The sequence below is a fragment of the Tachyglossus aculeatus genome, chromosome 7, assembly GCF_015852505.1.
Source record: "Tachyglossus aculeatus isolate mTacAcu1 chromosome 7, mTacAcu1.pri, whole genome shotgun sequence".
NCBI classification, from domain to species: domain Eukaryota; kingdom Metazoa; phylum Chordata; class Mammalia; order Monotremata; family Tachyglossidae; genus Tachyglossus; species Tachyglossus aculeatus.
In genome coordinates, this window is record NC_052072.1 from 13,278,438 (window position 1) to 13,298,207 (window position 19,770).

General features: G+C 49.6%; 1 protein-coding gene across 1 annotated transcript in view; it reads left to right on the top strand.

Annotated features, from left to right (window-relative positions):
* The window catches only part of PHLDA3 (pleckstrin homology like domain family A member 3), a 60,818-nt gene extending 41,596 nt beyond the window's left edge, over positions 1-19,222 (top strand). Inside the window, exon 2 of the mRNA XM_038749091.1 lies at positions 19,191-19,222. The gene's annotated coding sequence lies outside the window, so the exon portion shown is untranslated. The remainder of the gene's footprint in view (positions 1-19,190) is intronic.
* The last annotated feature ends 548 nt before the right edge of the window (positions 19,223-19,770 follow it).

The following is a 19,770-nucleotide window of genomic DNA, read 5'->3' on the forward strand; positions in this document are numbered from 1 at the left end:
CCTCAACTCCAACTCTCTCCTAGACCCCTCCAATCTGGCTTTTGTCCCCTACACTCCACCGAAACTGCCCTCTCAAAGGTCACCAATGACCTCCTTCTTGCCAAATCCAATGGCTCCTACTCTATCCTAATCCACCTCGACATCTCAGCTGTTTTTGACACTGTGGACTATCCCCTTCACCTCAACAAGCTATCCAACCTTGGCTTCACAGACTCCATCCCCTCCTGGTTCTCTTCTTATCTTTCTGGCCATTCATTCTCAGTCTCCTTCACGGGCTCCTCCTCCCCATCACATCCCCTTACAGTAGGGGTGCCTCAAGGGTCAGTTTTTGGTCTCCTTCTGTTCTCCATCTATACTCACTCCCTTGGTGAGCTCATTTGCTCCCACGGCTTCAATTATCAACTCTACACTGATGACACCCAAATCAACATCACCTCCTCTGTTCTCTCTCCCTCCCTCCAGGCTCATATAATGATAATAATAATAATAATAATAATAATAATAATAATAATGGTATTTGTTAAGCTCTTACTATGTGCCAAGCACTGTTCTAAGTGCTGGGGTAGATACAGGGTAATCAGGTTGTCCCATGCGAGGCTCATACTTTTAATCCCCATTTTACAGATGAGATAATTGAGGCACAGAGAAGTTAAGTGACTTACCCAAGGTCACACAGCAGACAAGTGGCGGAGTCGGGATTAGAATTCATGTCCTCTGACTCCCAAGCCCATGCTCTTTCTACTAAGCCAGGCTGCTCTCCTCCTGCCTTCAGGGCATCTCTTCCTGGATGTCTGCCCACCATTTGAAACTCAACATGTCCAAGACTGAGCTCCTTATATTCCCTCCCAAACCCTGTCCTTTCCCTGATTTTACCATCACTGTGGACGGCACTACCATCCTTCCCGTCTCAAAAGCCTGCAAACTTGGTGTCATCCTTGACTCCACTATCTCATTCACCCCACACATCCAGTCCCTCACCAAAACCTGCCGGTCTCACCTCCACAATATCGCTAAGATCCGCCCATTCCTCTCCATCCAAACCGCTACCTTGCTGGTTCAATCTCTCATCCTATCCCGACTGGATTCCTGCACCAGCCTCCTCTCTGATCTCCCATCTTCCTGTCTCTCCCTGCTTCACTCTGCTGCCCAGATTATCTTTCTACAGAAACTCTCTGGGCATGTCACTCCCCTCCACAAAAATCTCCAGTGGTTGCCTATCAACCTACGCATGAAACAAAAACTCCTCACTATTGGCTTCAAAGCTCTTCATCACCTTGTCCCATCCTACCTCACCTCCCTTCACTCCTTCTACAGCCCAGCCCGCACACCCCGCTCCTCTGCTGCTAACCTCCTCACTGTGCCTTGTTCTCACCTGTCCCACTGTCGACCCCTGGCCCAAGTCCTACCTCTGGCCTGGAATGCCCTCCCTCCACACATCTGCCAAACTAGCTCTCTTCCTCCCTTCAAAGCCCTACTGAGAGCTCACCTCCTCCAGGAGGCTTTCCCAGACTGAGCCCCCCATCCTCTGTTCCTCCTCCCCTCCCCATCACTCCCACTCCCTCCCTCTGCCCAACCCTCTTCCCCTCCCGTAGTACTTGTGTATATTTGTCCCAAGCGCTTAGTAGAGTGCTCTGCACACAGTAAGCACTCAATAAATATGATTGAATGAATGAATACATATTTATTATTCTATTTATTTTATTAATGATGTGTATATATCTATAATTCTATTTATTTTGATGGTATTGACACCTGTCTACTTGTTCTGTTTTGCTTTCTGTCTCCCCCTTCTAGATTGTGAGCTTGTTGTTGGGTAGGGGCCATCTCTATATGTTGCCAAATTGTACTTTCCAAGTGCTTAATACAGTGCTGTGCACACAGTAAGCGCTCACTAAGTATGACTGACTGACTGAATGAATTAATTAATTAATGAATGATTAAAGTTTTGTCCTCCTTGGGCCATCAAATGTCTGAAGTCTGCATTTATGTACTTACCTTTATACTCTGTTACTTCCTACTCCTTGTAATGTATTTTAATGTCTGCCTCCCAAATAACAATAACAATAATAATAATAATGTTAATGTTTGTTAAGCACTTACTATGTGCCAAGCACTGTACTAAGGGCTTGGGTAGAAACAAGGTAACCAGGTCAGACACAGTCCATGTTCCTCAATGGACTCATAGACTAAATAAGAGGGAGAACAGGTATTTAATCCCATTTTACTAATGAAGAAACTGAAGCACAGACAAGTTAGTAACTTGTTTAAATTCCCACATCAGGCAAGTGTCAGAGCAGGGAATAGGACCCAGCTCTTCTGACTCTCAGCCTCTTATTCTTTCCACTAGGCCATACTGCATACTTTACTACCAAAGCAGCTAGTACAGTGTTTTTCACACAGTAGATGCTCCATAAATACAATTGATTGATGCCAGGGGCACACCAGCTCCCTGCAAGAAGCAAACAGAACAAATCCTCCTCAGAAGGCGAGCCTATTCAGTTCAGTTCCTTGAGGGCAGGGAGAATAATAATAATAATAATAATAATAATAATAATAATAATGGCATTTATAAAGCACTTACTATGTGCAAAGCACTGTTCTAAGCTCTGGGGAGGTTACAAGGTGATCAGGTTGTCCCACGGGGGGCTAACAGTCTTTATCCCCATTTTAAAGATGAGGTAACTGAGGCACAGAGAAGTTAAGTGACTTGCCCAAAGTCACAGAGCTGACAATTGGTGGAGCCGGGATTTGAACCCCTGACTTCTGACTCCAAAGCCCGTGCTCTTTCCACTGAGCCATGCTGCTTCTCGTAATGGCTCTGTGTGTCCTGTTAGAGCTCCCAGCCTGCTGCGAACTGTCAGTCAATCCTCATTTATTATGGATCCTCAGGGGTATCCCCAAAGAGCAGACCCCAATCAAGCCCCCGGCTGTCTGCCAGGGTGGACAAGCTATGTCCTCTGGGCCCTCTCCGATGCCCCTGGCCCTGGCTCACCCCGCGCCCACCCCCATCCCTGGCTCCACCCTGGCCTGAACTAGCATAGCTACCAGGATTGACATAGCAGGCATTGTCTTTCCCTGACTATAGGGGGAGAATTCTTTGCCCACCAGATCTGTCCTAAAAATACACAGAGAACAGGTGTCATCCCCATCTGCCCGGATGGAGACAAAGGCAGGGGCTGGAGGAGAGGAGGACCTGGCCATGGGTGGAGCAGGCAAGCTGGCCTTGATCTGTTTTTGGTTCTTGGTGAACTGAGCCCCCAGAACCCACCTTGCGGACGGGTACCCCCCGGGCTATTCCCATGGCCCTCCACCCACATCTGCCAATCCCACCCCGCTTTCTGCTCCTCCCAGACACTTTCCTCCTGCAGAGTGGGCACACCCATCTGCAGCAGACTCTGGTTCTCACAGCCTGGCCTAGTGGATAGAGAACAGGCCTGAAAGTCAGAAGGACCTGGGTTCTAATCCTGCCTCCACCACTTATCCACTGTGTGACCTTGGACAAGTCCCTTAACTTCTCTATGCATCAGTTACCGCATCTGTAAACTGGGAATTAAGATTGTGAAACCCACATGGGTCAGGAACTGTGTCCAACCTAATTAGCTTGTATCTATCCAAATGCTTAGAACAGTGCTTGACACCACAAATACTGTCATTACTACTATTGTTATTATTATTATCACACAGCAAAACTCCAAACTCTGAACCGAAGTCCTCTTTCAGATCTCCTGCTGCCCTTCACTGTGGTCCCAGTCCTGCTGGTGTCCCATGGGACGAGCACAGTTCTGGGAGTCAGGGGACCTGAGTTCTAGTCCTGGCTGTTCCTGCTGCTGGCTGTGAAGAAGGTGAAAACTGCCCAAACGCTCTATAATTTGCCGTCCTCATGTCTGCCTACTCAGCTTGCTGCATTCTGTGCCCTCGTGGAAAGTCAGCCCCTGGGGCGAGAGCATGCAAGTGGCCACCCTGGTTCTCAGTCCTGAAGTCCACTAAGTGTCGGCCCCAAGGCTCACCCATCCTTCCTGACTGAAGGTCACTGTGGACCTCAGCTCTCCAAAGCCATCATAACTCTTTGGTGGACTGTCTCCAACCAAGCCTCCTTCTGCTCTTTCCTACTCTTCTGCTCAAGGATGATAGTCTTATCCAAGCAGACCCCAAGTTATTACAGCAGAATTTGAGCTCAGTTCCCCAGAATTTCCTGGTTTCTCCCCCCCTGGGCTGTCAGCTTGAGAGTTGGTCTTGCCAAGGCCCTGACTGCTGTCATTGGTCAGCCTTTTTCTAGGCCTGTTCTCAATCGATCAATCATTTTTTTATTGAGCACTTACTGTGTACAGAGCATTGTACTAAGTGCTTGGGAGAGTACACTGTAACAGTTATGGTAGATACATTCCCTGCCCACAGTGAGCTTACAGTCTAGAGGGGGAGACAGACATTAATATAAATAAATAATTTAGGGAATCTTCTCCCTGCTAAGATCCCTGCTAAGATTCCTGGGCCATTTCAGCCAACTTTCAATGGCCAAGCCAAGGCCTCCCCTTCTCCTTCCCCTCCATTTCCAGAGGCTGGGTGAGAATAATTGAATCCTCCCTTGATTTGTCTGAGAATGATTCCCTGAGCTATGGCTCCCGCTGGGGCCCTGAAGGGGAGTCTGCCTTCCTGCTGTGAGTCCTGGAGCAGAGAGTTCATTCAATCATATTTATTGAGCGCTTACTATGTGCTAACTACTAAGCACACTGTACTAAGCTCTTGGAGATCAAACAGGAGCTGAATTCAGCTGACAGTCGGGGGTTTCTCTGAACACCCCTGATCTTTCTGGGATCCATACAGCCCTGGGTCCCCCCAGATGAAGGGGAAGAAGTCTCAGACTTGAGATGGGTGGAAAGGTCATGGGCAGATCTCCAGACTGGCAGCCCTGGTCTCCCAACATCCTGACATCTGGGCTAGAAGCTCTGGAGCTGGAAAACCCAGATCCTCCCAAATCTCCTCTTTCAGTATTGGGCTCAGGGAGAGTGGAGTGGGCCACCCAGATGAGAGCAGCTGGCCATCAGCCTTGGGACTAGCCCCTCGCAACTCTGGCCCAAATTTTCTCATCCTCTACCTATCCCCCCCAAGGCTCATACCCACTGCAAACACTCTGTGGATTTAGGCATGTTCACAGCCTGAAGCTGTGCTGCCTAATGGAAATAACATGGCCCTGGGAGTCAGGAAACCTGGGTTCTATTTCCAGCTCTGCCACTTGCTTGTTGTGTGTCCTTAGGCAAATCATTTAACTTCTCTGTGCCTCAGTTTCCTCAATATGTAAAATAGGGATTAAGTACCCATTCTCCGTCCTACTCAGACTGCAAACCCTATGTAGGACAGGGACCGTATCTTACCTGATTTTGTTCTATTTCCCCCAGGTCATAGTCCAGTACTTGGCACAGAGAAAGATTTAACAAATGTTATTACTAGTATTACCATTATTTAAATGAAAATGTACACATTCTCCCTCCCCACCAGACTGTGAGTCCCATGTGGATCAAGGACTAGGTCTGATCTGTTTGTACTTTATCTACCCCCTTACTTAGTACAGTGCTTAGCATACGACATTAAGCTCTGGGGTATATAGATGCCGAGAAGCAGCGTAGTCTTGAGGAAAGAACCCAGGCCTGGGAGTGCGAGGACCTCGGTTCTAATCTCAGCTCCACCACTTGTTTGTTGAATGACCTTGGGCCATTCACTTCACTCTTCTGTGCCTCAGTTACCTCTTCTGTGAAACAGGGATTAAGACTGTTAAGTCCCATGTGGGCCAGGGCCTGTATCCAACCCGATTAGCTTTTATCTACCCCATCACTTAGTACAATGCCTGGCATGTAATAAGTGCTTAACAACAACATCAAAAAAGCTGTGGGGTCTCCCCCGCCCCCCCCCCACCTCCCTTCCCTGTCTTCTGCTAAGTCTTCCAGAAGGCAGAGATGAATATGAATGAATGAGTCATTTATATTATGTAATTTATAGATATGTGCACATAACTTCTGTGGGGATGACAGTGGGGTGGAGATGATCAGAAGGTCATGGATTTTAATCCTGGCTCCACCACTTGTTTGCTGTGTGACCTTAGGCAAGTCACTTAACTTCTCTGTGCCTAAATTCCCTCATCTGTAAAATGGGGATCAAGACTGTGTGCCTCATGTGGGACAGGGACTGTGTCCAACCCAATTCTTTTGTGTCCATCTCAGCACTTAGTACAGTGCCCGACACATAGTAAGCGCTTAACAAATACCATAATAATTATTATTAGTAGTAATAGTAGTATTATGAGTCTCATTACAAAAATGAGAACCGTGGATGGCGCTGCACCTAACAGGGTTGTGCTTGAGCTTGTTTCAAATGACCAATGCATGGGAGAACCAAGGCGTGCAGATACCCCTGTGTCCACGCAGCAAGAATGCATGTGTGTGTGTGTGTGTGTGTGTGTGTGTGTGTGTGTGTGTGTGTGTGTGTGTGTGTGTGTTTGGGTGCCTGCACAAAAGGGATGGGGTGTGGGGGGGGGGGGGTCTGTGAGGCTGTGCTATTTTTAGTCACCAGTTGCAGCTGGAGGAGGATTTTATAGTCTCGTCTCTGGCCGGGCCCCTTTCAGTCCGCTGCCCTCCACCCTCCGCCCCGCAGAAACGCTCTGGGCTTCACTTGCATCGTCCTAGGTAAGTACCTGTCCCCCCAACTCCCCCTCCAGACTTTTGTTCTCCGCCTGCTCCCTAACCTTCCCGCAAGCTCCTGGGCCCCAAGTACCCTCTGGGATTTATCAAAGTGGACTAGGGGGTTTGCAGGGAGAGTCCCCGGCTCCCAACATGCAAAATGTCCCACCTGGGTGCAGCATCCCCGCCCTCTGAGAAACACTATGCAGTGCCACCACTGCAGCCAAGTGGATGGGCAAAGTTGACGCAGCGCTCTCGAGGCATTCTCTGGGCATTCTTTGGGCATTCCCAGGACATTCCCCGGGTATTCCCAGGGCATTACACAGGCATTCTCCAGACATTCTCTGGGTGCTCCCCGGATGTCCCCTGGGCATTCTCCAGGTGTTCCCCAGGCATTAGTATGTTGGGGCATGTAAAATGAGGTGGGGGGGGGGTGTAGTCCATGGGTGGTCTCAGCCCCTGGAACACACTCAAGACTCTGGGGGGCATTGCTACAGGGATCCCAAGTTTGCCCTCCACACGGCCAAGTGTTACCTGCCCAACTTGAGCCCGCTGTTGGGTAGGGATTGTCTCTATCTGTTGTCGAATTGTACTTTCCAAATGCTTAGTACAGTGCTGTGCACACAGTAAGTGCTCAAGAAATATGATTGAATGAATGAATTCTCCAGGCATTCTCCCGGAGCTCCCTGGGCATTCCCCAGGCCTTCTCCAGACACTCTCTGAACATTTTGCAGCAAGCTGTTGGAGCCCTTAAGAGATAGTGGCTGTGGCAGGGCCAGGGGCCACCGAGGGGGGAAAAGCCAGATAAGCAGCATGGCCTAGTGTATGAGCATTAGTGGGAGTCGGAGGACCTGGGTTCTAATCCCCTCTCTGCCACTTACCTGCTGTGTGACCTTGAGCAAATCAATTCAACCTGCCTTCATCTCAGTTTCTTGACCTGTAAAAGAGGTTTCAATGCCTGTTCTCCCTCTTTATCTATCCCAGCTCTTAGTCATGTTTGGTGCACAGTAAGTGCTTAGCAAATACCGCAGTTATTATTATGATTACTCAACGGCCCCCGGTCATCTGGGACTCTGAGTTAAACAGCTTTCCAATACCTTGAACTTTGATTATTTCCTTGCTGAGACCAGGAGGGCTTTGGCTGCAGCTCTGCAAACCCCAGAGTTTAAATCGTCCCCCCATCCAGCAGCCCTCTGTCGCTCCATCCCAGCCCCCAGGAGCCCTGGCTCAGCCTCGAGCGGTGGGCTGTGGGGGGAGCAGAGATGGGAAGGCAGTTGGGCAAGCATTGCTTCCCAAGTTTTTTGGGGGTGGGGGGAGAGGTCATCGGGGAGCTACTGTGAGACGACCAGGTGCCTCAGTAGTTTTAATATTGTTTAATAAGCTCAGAGCACCGTGATAAGTGCTGGGACAGAGGGCATGGATGAGGTGTGGCTTAGTGGAAAGAACACGGGCTGGGGAGTTGTCCGGCCGCAGGTGGGGCTGGGCGTTTTCGTGCTGCCAGGGATGCGGGGTGGGGGTGGGGGGTGGGGTAGCTAGGAGGCAATATTTGGGAGTCGTTCAGGGGGCCAAGGTCTCCCCACTGACTGGGAAGCCCTGGGAGGGGAGTGAGGGGCTGGGAGGTCTTGGGTGATAACTAAGGTGGAGGAGGTGGGGAAGAGATCTGGGTGGGGACCAATCAATCAATCAGTGGTATTTATTGAGTGCTTACTGTGTAAAGAGTACTTGGGAGGGTACAATACAAAAGAAATCAGTAGGCACATTCTCTGCTCAGAAGAAGCTTACAGTCTAAAGGGAGAGACAGACATTAAAATGAATTATGGGTATGTACATAAGTGCTGTGAGACTGAGAAGAAGGTCAATGTCAAGGGCCTACTAAGCCCCCCTTTTCCTCTGCTTCTCCTCCTCTCCCCATCACCCCGATTGGCTCCCTCTGCTTTACCTCCCTTCCTGCCCCGCAGCGCTTGTGTATATGTGAACATATTTATTATTCTATTTATTTTATTAACGATGTGTATATATAATTCTATTTATTTATATTGATGGTATTGATGCCTGTTTACTTGTCTTGTTGTCTGTCTCCTCCCTTCTAGACTGTAAGCCCGTTGTTGGGCAGGAATTATCTCTATTTGTTGCTGAATTGTACTTTCCAAATGCTTAGTACAGTGCTCTGCACACAGTAAGTGCTCAATAAATACAATTGAATGAATAGAACAGTGCTTTGCACATAATAAGCGCTTAATAAATGCTATCATTATTAATGAATGAATGGAAGTCAGGAAACCTGGGTCGCTTAATAAATGCTATCATTATTAATGAATGAATGGGTGTCAGGAAACCTGGGTTCTACTTCCAGCTCTACCACTTGCTGTGTGTCCTTGGGCTACTTCTCTGTGATTCAGTTTCCTCAGTATGTAAAATAATGATGATAATAATTATGGTACTTGTTAAGCACTTACTATGTGCCAGGCACTGTACTAAGCACTGGGGTAGGTACAAGCAAATCGGGATGGACACAGTCCCTGTCTCCCATGGGGCTCACAGTCTCAATCCCCATTTTACAGATGAAGGAACTGAGGCCCAGAGAAGTGAAGTGATTTGCCCGAGGTTACACAGCAGACAAGTGGCAGAGCTGGAATTAGAACCCATGACCTTCTAACTCTCAGGCCCATGCCCTAGCCACTAAATCATGTTGCTTATGGCATAGGGATTAATAGGGATTAAGTACCCATTCTCCCTCCTACTCAGTCTGCAAACCCCATGCAGGATAGGGCCTGTATCTGACCTGATTTCATTCTATTTCTCCCAGTACTTAGGGATGGGCTTAACAAATGCTATTATTATTACTACCATTGTTTAAATGAGGGGAAGATAACCATTCTCCCTTCCCACTAGTCTGTGAGCCCCATGTGGGACAAGCATTGGGCCTGATCTGTTTGTACTGTGTAATAATGATGGTATTTATTAAGCGCTTACTATGTGCAAGGCACTGTTCTAAGTGCTCGATCTACCCCAGCACTTTGCACAGTGTTTAGTATTGTTAGTATTAAGAGTCTCTCGAGAAAAATGAGAAGCGTGTATGTCGCTTCACCTAACAGGGCTGTGCTTGTGCTTGTTTCTGCGGCTCACGAACTTGGAACCTTAAAGACAGAAAGCCCCTGACCAGTCCGAGCAGCTGTTTCCTGGGGCATTGACTCCGGATTGCCTGACTGCCAGCTCTCTGCCCCAGGGCCAGAGAGCCCAGGACTTTGGCACTGGGCCACAGTGACAATCGAGGGGTGGGAGGAACTGATTCTCTCCCTCGCCCTCTCCTGAGCCCCCGAAATATGCAGCGGCACTGGGGAAGGGGGATCCAGGGACCAGATTGAAGGTCAAACTCTAGAGCAGCTGAAGGATCTGACTCCGAAGTCACTATAAGGGTTTCTCTCTGTCTCTGTCTCTCTCTGTTTCTGTCTCTGTCTCTATGCCCTACTCCTGCTGAGCCAGGCTCCAGTGGCCTCATTGTTCTAGGTGGGGGAACTGGTGAGGTGCTGGTGGGAGATCTTCCCCTTGCCCAGGGCCTGCTAGGCCGCCTTGGGACCCAGACCCCACCACGTTCTCCCCACCCCCTTCTCTGGCCAGGGATGTGGCACTGGTGGAGATGGGATGAGTGAAAAGGGGCCAGGAGGGCTCAGAGTAAGGCTCCAGAGTAGTGGGTCCCCAGATGTGCCTGTGAAGGAGAATTCAGAGGACTGTTTACAAAATGGGGTGACTGATGCCCTGATCCCACAGAAACTAGAGGCTTAGTGAGCTCAGTTTAGGGGAAATTTGATTGGCCTCAGGACCACTGGATTGCCCTGAAGCTGCCTAGGAACTGGAAGATCTGTTGTCCTTTGGGCAGGGATCCCACCTGGATGGGCACTGGGTATGGGCTGCTACTCCACACTGACTCCTCCCTCCAGGATCCCCTTGCACAGCCCCTCTCCCCTGACTTCTGAGGGTGCCCACTTCTGTGAACCCACTTCCATCTCTTCCTCAGTCAGGAGGCCCCCCACAGACACCCCCTACCCCTTCATCCCCTAGTCACCCTGGGAAAACTGGACCTTTGCCACCTGGAGGACTACTGACCCCGACACTCGACATCCAGCACTTCCATGATCCCTGGATCCAGGGCTCTTTCAATTAATTCATGTAGTTCATCTTCCCCTGCGTGTTGGGGTCCTCGATTCCACAGACCCCGGACTCAGCCCCAGTACCTTCAGGTGGCCAGCCTGGTGGGGAGCCAGGGTAGCAATAGAGGATGGAGAAAGAGGGTCAGGTTAGATTGGATTGGCTGGGTAGCTAGATGAGGCAGTCAATAGCCCTGGGATGGCTAACAGTGCTTTGCACATAGTAAGCACTTAAAAATGCCATTATTATATTAATGGGCTAGCAGATTTAGGGGCCAGATAGGTGGATGGCATCTGTGGTCATTGTCTGAGGGCCCCTCCAAACACCCCCTGACCGCTGACCTGACGTGGCATTTTTGCCAGCAGTGATGCCCAGACTTGGAGCTCGAAATCCCAACCTTGGTAGGATCCCACCAGGTAGGGCCACAGGAGGTCCAGGCTAGGGGCAAGGGTGTGGGCAGTGCCACCACTGCTGCCCAATCATGGCTGGATTCACTTTGAGGCTGAAGTCAGTCAGTCAGTGGTATTTCTTGAGCACTTACTGTGTACAGAGCACTGTACTGGGAGGGTACAGTATTCATTCATTCACTCATTCAGTTTATTTATTGAGCACTTACTGTGTGGAGAACACTGTACTAAGTGCTTGGCGAGTACAATTCAGCAACAGAGACAATCCTTACCAACAATAGGCTCACAGTCTAGAATTATGATGATGGTATTTGTTATGCACTTACTATGTGCCAAGCACTGTTCTAAGCACTGGGTAGATACAAGGTAGTCAGGTTGCCCCTCATGGGGCTCATAGTCTTAATCCCCATTTTACAGATGAGGAAACTGAGGCACAGAGAAACTAAATGACGACCAAAGTCACACAGCTGATAAGTAGCAGAGCAGGGATTAGAATCCATGACCTCTGACTCCCAAGCTGGTGCTTGTTCCACTAAGCCACGCTGCAATAAACACATTCCCTACACATAGTGAGCTTACAGTCTAGAGGAAGTGAAGCTGAAGCTAGGTGGGCGCTAAGCGACCAACTCTCCCCAAGGAAAAACGGAGAGGGAGGTCGAGCATCAATCAATCAATCAATCAATCAATCGTATTTATTGAGCGCTTACTATGTGCAGAGCACTGTACTAAGCGCTTGGGAAGTACAAATTGGCAACACATAGAGACAGTCCCTACCCAACAGTGGGCTCACAGTCTAAAAGGGGGAGACAGAGAAGAGAACCAAGCATACCAACAAAATAAAATAAATAGGATAGAAATGTACAAGTAAAATAAATAAATAAATAGAGTAATAAATATGTACAACCACATATACATATATACAGGTGCTGTGGGGAAGGGAAGGAGGTAAGATGGGGGGATGGAGAGGGGGATGAGGGGGAGAGGAAGGAAAGGGCTCAGTCTGGGAAGGCCTCCTGGAGGAGGTGAGCTCTCAGCAGGGCCTTGAAGGGCATGAGAGTTGATGGCTCACTCCTTGGAGGCTGATGTCCTTTCCTCCACCACCGCTGTCCTGAATGCGGTCCTGGGCACAGCCCCTGCATCTGAATGGCTCAAGAAGGAGGAAGAGGAGGAGTGGGCAGGGCACTCACAAAAGGAGGTGTGGCTCAACTGAGATTCACTTGTTAAAGGAGAAGTTCCTGGGTACTGCCAGACACCTTTCAGGGCCTGGACTGAGGCAAAGCACTGTCCAGTGAGTCTCTCTCCTGTCAGCCAGTTAGTCAATGGTATTTACTGAGTGCTTACTGTGTGCAAAGCACTCTACTAAGTGCTTGGGAGAGTGCTTGGGAGAGCTCTTGAGAGAGCTAGAGAGAAGCAGCATGGCTCAATGGAAAGAGCACGGGCTGCGGAGTCAGAGGTCATGGGTTCAAATCCCTGCTCTGCCAATTGTCAGCTGTGTGACTTTGGGCAAGTCACTTAACTTCTCTGTACCTCAGTTACCTCTTCTGTAAAATGGGGATTAAAACTGTGAGCCCCCCGGGGGACAACCTTATCACCTTGTAACCTCTCCAGCGCTTAGAACAGTGCTTTGCACATAGTAAGTGCTTAATAAATGCCATCATTATTTAAAATATAACAAAATAACAGAAACATTCTCTGCCCACAATGAGTTTACAGTCTAGAGGAAGAGACAGACTTTAATATAAATAAATAAAATCACAGATATGCATATAAATACTGTGCGGTTGGGAGGGTGGATGAATAAAGGGCAAAAGTCAGGGTGACACAGAAGGGAGTGGGAGAAAGGGAAAGGAGGGCTTAGTCAGGTAAGGTCTCTTGAAGGAGATGTGCCTTCAATAAGTCTTTGGCGCTGGGTAGAGTAAATGTCTGTCAGATATGAAGAGGGAGAGCGTTCCAGGCCAGAGGCAGCAAGTGGGCGAGAGATCCATGGCAAAATAGACAAGCTCCAGGTACCATGTGAAGGTTAACATTAGGAGGAGCAAAGTGTGTGGTCTGAGTTGTGGTAGGAGAGTAGCAAGGTGAGGTAGGAGGGGGCAAGGTGATTGAGTCCTTTACAGTAAGTGGTAAGGAGTTTCTGTGGTCCTACCCCCAAAAACCAACAAAGCGCAGGTGACTAGAGGGAGGAAGGGAGAACCCACAGGGGACAGAGAGTCACTGGTCCAGAAAGTGTCTGGGGACTTAAAGGCTTAGAGGAGCAGTCTCTGGGGAAGAAGAGGAGTGAGATGCCCAGGACGGACTGACTTGGTAGGCATGGGAGTGTGTGTACCTGACTGGGAGAACGTATGCGTATGTGTGTGTGTGTGAGTGTATGCCAGTGTGGATATGTGCATGTGAGTATGTCTGTGTGTTTAAAATGTTTGTGAGTATTGTGTAAGTGCTTATGAGAGTGCATGTCTGCATGTGAGAAACAAGATGGGCTAGGGGAAAGCATGGGCCTGGGTGTCAGTAAACTGCTGTGACCCTAGCTCTGCTTCTTGCCTGCTAGGTGACCTTGGGCAAGTCACTTAACTTATCTGGGCTTCATTTTCTACCTTTGTAAAGTGGGGATTCAGGACCTGTTCTCCCCACTTTGACTGTGAACACCATATGGAACGGGGACTGTGTCTGACCTGGTTGTTTATCTTTAATTTTTTTTATGGTATTTGTTAAGCGCTCACTATGTGCCAGGCACTGAACTAAGTGCTGGGTAGATACAAGCTAATCAGGTTGAACGTAGTCCCTGTCCAACATGGGGCTCCCAGTCTTTATCCCCATTTTACAGATGAGCTGAGGCACAGAGAAGTGAAGTGAAGGTCACACAGCAGACAAGTGGTAGAGGTGGGATTTGAACCCTTGTCCTTCTGATGCCCAGGCTCATGCTCTGTCCACTAGACCATACTGTTTCTCAAGTATCTGCCCCAGCACTTAGTACAGTGCTTGGCACATAATAAGAGCTTAACAACTATTATTATTATTTTGATGATGATGTTGATGATGACGCTGTGTGTGTGTTTTTAATTTCACCCAGAGCTGGGTGCTCTGTTTGTTCTTCCATAGGTATTGGGGGTGGGAGGAACTCCTTCTGCCTACCCCTAGCCCCGACTGTCCCCTTCCCATCCCAGCTTTATAACCCTGGCCCCTTTTCAGCCCCTTCCAATGGGGTAGGAGTGTCCCTTAGAGGGGGTCAGCAGAGGAAGAGCTACATACAGCTCCTACTGAGAGCTCACCTCCTCCAAGAGGCCTTCCCAGACTGAGCCCCTTTTTTCCTCTCCTCCTCCCCATCCCCCCGCCCTACCTCCTTCCCCTCCCGACAGCACCTGTATATATGTTTGTACAGATTTATTACTCTATTTATTTTACTTGTGCATATTTACTATTCTATTCATTTTGTTAATGATGTGCATATAGCTACAATTCTATTTGTTCTGACTATTATGACACCTGTCTCCATCTTTTGTTTTGTTGTCTGTCTCCCCCTTCTAGACTGTGAGCCCGTTGTTGGGTAGGGACCGTCTCTATATGTTGCCAACTTGTATTTCCCAAGCGCTTAGTACAGTGCTCTGCACACAGTAAGCACTCAATAAATATGACTGAATGAATGAATGAATACAGGGATAGAGCTTGCCCCACTTTACTCTGCTTCCAACTGCAATTGGCTTAACCATCCCAGCCCAAGGTCTCCCCCAACCAGCCAACACTGGCTATCTGTGCCCTGTCTCCCTCTCCCCGGCCTGGGCCCCTAGCTGGGCCCCACGTGTGGACACCAGCCAAACACACAATCAAGGGCTCACAGCCTCTAGAACCAAAAGGGATCTGGAGAAGTGGTCTGGTCCAGCCCTCTGTCTCCAAACCCTCCAGCAGCTACCCCTCAACCCCTCCAGAGTCCACAGGGGGAAAATCAGGACAAATTGAAATCAAAGCTGGGTGTCAAAGAGCAGAAAGCCTGTAACTCTCACAGGCTGACCCGGCCTGGATTACGGAGACCCCAGAGAGAGTGGAATAAGGGTCCTGGCCTCTGTTACTCAAAACCACCACTTTGGCCCCTCTGGCTTCTGTTCTGTCCCTGCATGGACCCAGCCTCTCAGGATGCTGCCTTGAGATGATGCTTGTTCAGCTGTCTGTCTGGGCTCCCCTCACCACAGTTCCCCTGCACAGCCACTCAGCAGTGTACACTCACTCACATGCCGGGCAAACAGGGCTTTGGAGGTGGCTTCCAACCCTGGCACTGCAGAGACAGTACAAAGAAATAGCAAGTCTGGAGGGGATGGTTGTTTGTGTTTATGTTGCAGCAGTGGGGGTGGCAGGATCGTGGCAGTAGGGCTTCCAGGAGAAGGTGTTAAGGTGGTAAGGTGCCAGGAGCCTTGACAACCATGGCCTGTCCCTTTGTCCATACTACCTCAGGGGCTTCTGGGATGGTTGTGGTGGAGGCTGGCTCCCACCCCATCGAGCAGGGGCCACAGGCCATGAAATGTGGAGAGGGTGAGGCGAGGAGAAGGGTGAGTGGGGCAGGTGCGTATCTTCAGTGGCCCCCAGCCTCCGCATTGGGTTGGGATAATAACCAGGAGCCAGCTGCCGCTGCCTGTCACTACTTCCACCAAGGATGGATGTACAGGACCCTGCTCCTCTGCTTTCCCACACTGGCTGAGTGGAGGCCCAGGTACCCAAGGCTCAGCAAGAATCATCCCTGTGGCCAGAGGGACAGTCTCCCCACAAGGTATGACCTCAGCATATGTGGGGAGGAAGACCTTGCCCCAAGGCCATTGGCCACAGCTGTCCGGAGTATTTTTTTTAATGGTATTTGTTAAGCTCTTAATATGTGCCAGGCACTATACTAAGTGCTGGGCTAGGTACAAGTTAGTCAGGTGGAACCCAGTTCCTGTCCCACATAGGGCTCTCAGTTTTAATCCCCATTTTACAAATGAGGTAACTGAGGCCCAGAGAAGTGAAGTAACTTGCCCAGAGTAACACAGCAGACAAGTGGTGGAGTGGGGATTAGAACCCAGGCCAGTCCTTCTGACTCCCAGGCCCCTGCTCTATCCACCAGACCATGTTTCTTCCAGGCATAGGGAAACCAACCATGGACACAGACCTCAGTGGTGGAAAAGGACCTCAAAGGCCAAAGGAATCGGAGCCATCAAAATTAATTAACTGCCCCAAGTCAGGTTGAGTTAACCTGGGAAGTCTTCTGGAGGGAGGTGACCTTTTAGTAGTTTGGGGAAGGAAAGTTGCAGTTTGGTAAAGAGGACTTGGGGGAGTTTTGCAGGTGGAGGAAAGAACAGGGGATATGGCCCAGACGCAGAGGAATTGCCTAGCTGGGGTGGCAAGAGGGGGTTGCAGGGGATGAGGGAAGAGACGTGGGGTTGTGAGGGGTTGTGAGCAATGTGTGGTAGGCCTGAAGCCCAATGATAGGAGTTGCCTAAACTGGCTCAGTCCTGGCTATTATTCTAGGGGTGAGTCACAACTCATGTTTCTCTCTGAACTTGCCTGGGACCATGACTTGGGATAAGTAGGGCCATAAAAGGTCTAATTTTGGCTCAGCGGGCTTGAAGCATTTCAGGAATTTACTAGCTGTCCCTGGCCACCTCCGGCGCACTCCCTGAGCCCTAGGGAGGCAGCTGGATCTGTGACCCTCGCAATCCACTCACTCTCCACAGCCAGGCAGCACAGGGAAATGGGTTTAGGGCTCCCTAAAGGAAAGAAGACCAGCCTAGGGATGGACAGGGTGAAGGCAGGGCAAAGCATCCCCATATAGGGGATAATAATGGTGCTTGTTAAGTGCTTACTATGTTCCAAGCACTGGGATACATGCAGACCGGACACAGATCCCTTTCCCACATGGAGCTCCCAGTTTTACAGGGAGAGAGAAGAGGGGTTCAATCAATCAATCATTTACTGAGCGCTTACTATTTGTAGACCAATCAATCAATCAATCAATCAATCAATCGTATTTATTGAGCGCTTACTATGTGCAGAGCACTGTACTAAGCGCTTGGGAAGTACAAATTGGCATCACATAGAGACAGTCCCTACCCGATAGTGGGCTCACAGTCTAAAAGGGGGAGACAGAGAACAGAACCAAACATACCAACAAAATAAAATAAGTAGGATAGAAATGTACAAGTAAAATAAATAAATAAATAAATAAACAGAGTAATAAATATGTACAACCATATATACATATATACAGGTGCTGTGGGGAGGGGAAGGCGGTAAGGCGGGGGGATGGAGAGGGGGACGAGGGGGAGAGGAAAGAAGGGGCTCAATCTGGGAAGGCCTCCTGGAGGAGGTGAGCTCTCAGGAGGGCCTTGAAGGGAGGAAGAGAGCTAGCTTGGCGGATGGGCAGAGGGAGGGCATTCCAGGCCCGGGGGATGACGTGGGCCGGGGGTCGATGGCGGGACAGGCGAGAGCGAGGTACAGTGAGGAGATTAGTGGTGGAGGAGCGGAGGGTGCGGGCTGGGCAGTAGAAGGAGAGAAGGGAGGTGAGGTAGGAGGGGGCGAGGTGATGGAGAGCCTTGAAGCCCAGGGTGAGGAGTTTCTGCCTGATGCGCAGATTGATCGGTAGCCATTGGAGGTTTTTGAGGAGGGGAGTGATATGTCCAGAGCGTTTCTGGACAAAGATAATCCGGGCAGCAGCATGAAGTATGGATTGAAGTGGAGAGAGACACGAGGATGGGAGATCAGAGAGAAGGCTAGTGCAGTAGTCCAGACGGGATAGGATGAGAGCTTGAATTAGCAGGGTAGCGGTTTGGATGGAGAGGAAAGGGCGGATCTTGGCAATGTTGCGGAGCTGAGACCGGCAGGTTTTGGTGACGGCTTGGATGTGAGGGGTGAATGAGAGAGCGGAGTCGAGGATGACACCAAGGTTGCGGGCTTGTGAGACGGGAAGGATGGTAGTGCCGTCAACAGAGATGGGAAAGTCAGGGAGAGGACAAGGTTTGGGAGGGAAGACAAGGAGCTCAGTCTTCGACATGTTGAGCTTTAGGTGGCGGGCGGACATCCAGATGGAGATGTCCTGAAGGCAGGAGGAGATGCGAGCCTGGAGGGAGGGGGAGAGAGCAGGGGCAGAGATGTAGATCTGGGTGTCATCAGCGTAGAGGTGATAGTTGAAGCCGTGGGAGCGAATGAGGTCACCAAGGGAGTGAGTGTAGATTGAGAACAGAAGGGGACCAAGCACTGAACCTTGGGGAACTCCCACAGTAAGAGGATGGGAGGGGGAGGAGGAGCCTGCAAAAGAGACTGAGAAAGAACGACCGGAGAGATAAGAGGAGAACCAGGAGAGGACGGAGTCTGTGAAGCCAGTAGACCAATGTACTAAGTGCTTGGGAGAGCACAATACAACAGAATTAGCAGACACATTCCCTGCCCACAATAAGCTTACAGTCCAGAGGGGGAGATAAACCTTAATGTGAGTAAAATCCCCATTATTTGGCACAGAGAAGTTATGTGACTTTCCCGAGGGCAGAGTTAGAACCCAGGACTCCTCTTTCCCAATCTTGGGCTCCTTCTCCTACAGCACGGCTCCTCTCCCTCAATAATAAAAATGCTGGTATTTGTTAAGCGCTTACTATGTGCCAGGCACTGTTCTAAGCTCTAGGGTGTATACAAGCAAATCATGGTAATGGTAATGTCCCTCCAGTCCGCCTCTTCCCCAGACACCAGCCAGTCACCAGTCTTTACCTGGCAGAGCACTATATTGGGTATACATTTAACATTTAAACAGTATATATTTAACAAATACCATAAAAATTATAATAATAATTATCATAGTAATAATAACATGAGGAGATGAGAGGTTTGTCAGGGAAGGCTTCTTGGAGGAGACTGCTGATCAAAGCTGACCACATTTTTCCTCTCCCTGAGGACACAACTGTCGATGTGTTGATTTATTCATGTGATATTTCGCTAATAACAATGACTTCCATGTTGTTTCCAGGTCCAGACCCATCAGCCATCATGCCGGAAGTGTAAGTAGCTCTGATTTCCACTTGACTTTTGCATCCCCTTGCATTCCCACCTATGGCTGGGAAGTCTGAGCCCATCAGTGACAGCAGTTTGGGTTCCCCAAGTTCTCTCCATATATGCACATCAACTCCTGACTAGCTCTGTGTATGGGGAGTACAGTGACTCAGATGATATAAAATGGGGTGGGTGGTTTGGACTTGAGTTAGCAGTGGGGGTGAGTCACCCCAGGATGGTCAGGGTGATGGGTCCTGAGGAGAGGGACTGCTGGGGCAGAAGGTCAGAAGGAAGGGAGACTCACAGCCAGTGAGAACAAACAACTCTTGTGACAACCCACAAGGTGGAAAATCCACTTGTGAGGATTGACTGCCCCCATGAGCTCTGCAAGTGTTGTCCAGGGAAAGCTGGGCCTTGGCTCCTGGATCAATGCAGAGACATGATTTGGTGGGCAATAAGAAGCCTTGGCCATCAGTCAGGAGTTTCTGGCTAATCAATGGTCAGTTGCAGAAAAGCTGAGGAGAAAGCCTGCAGGGAGAAGCAACAAGGGACTCTGA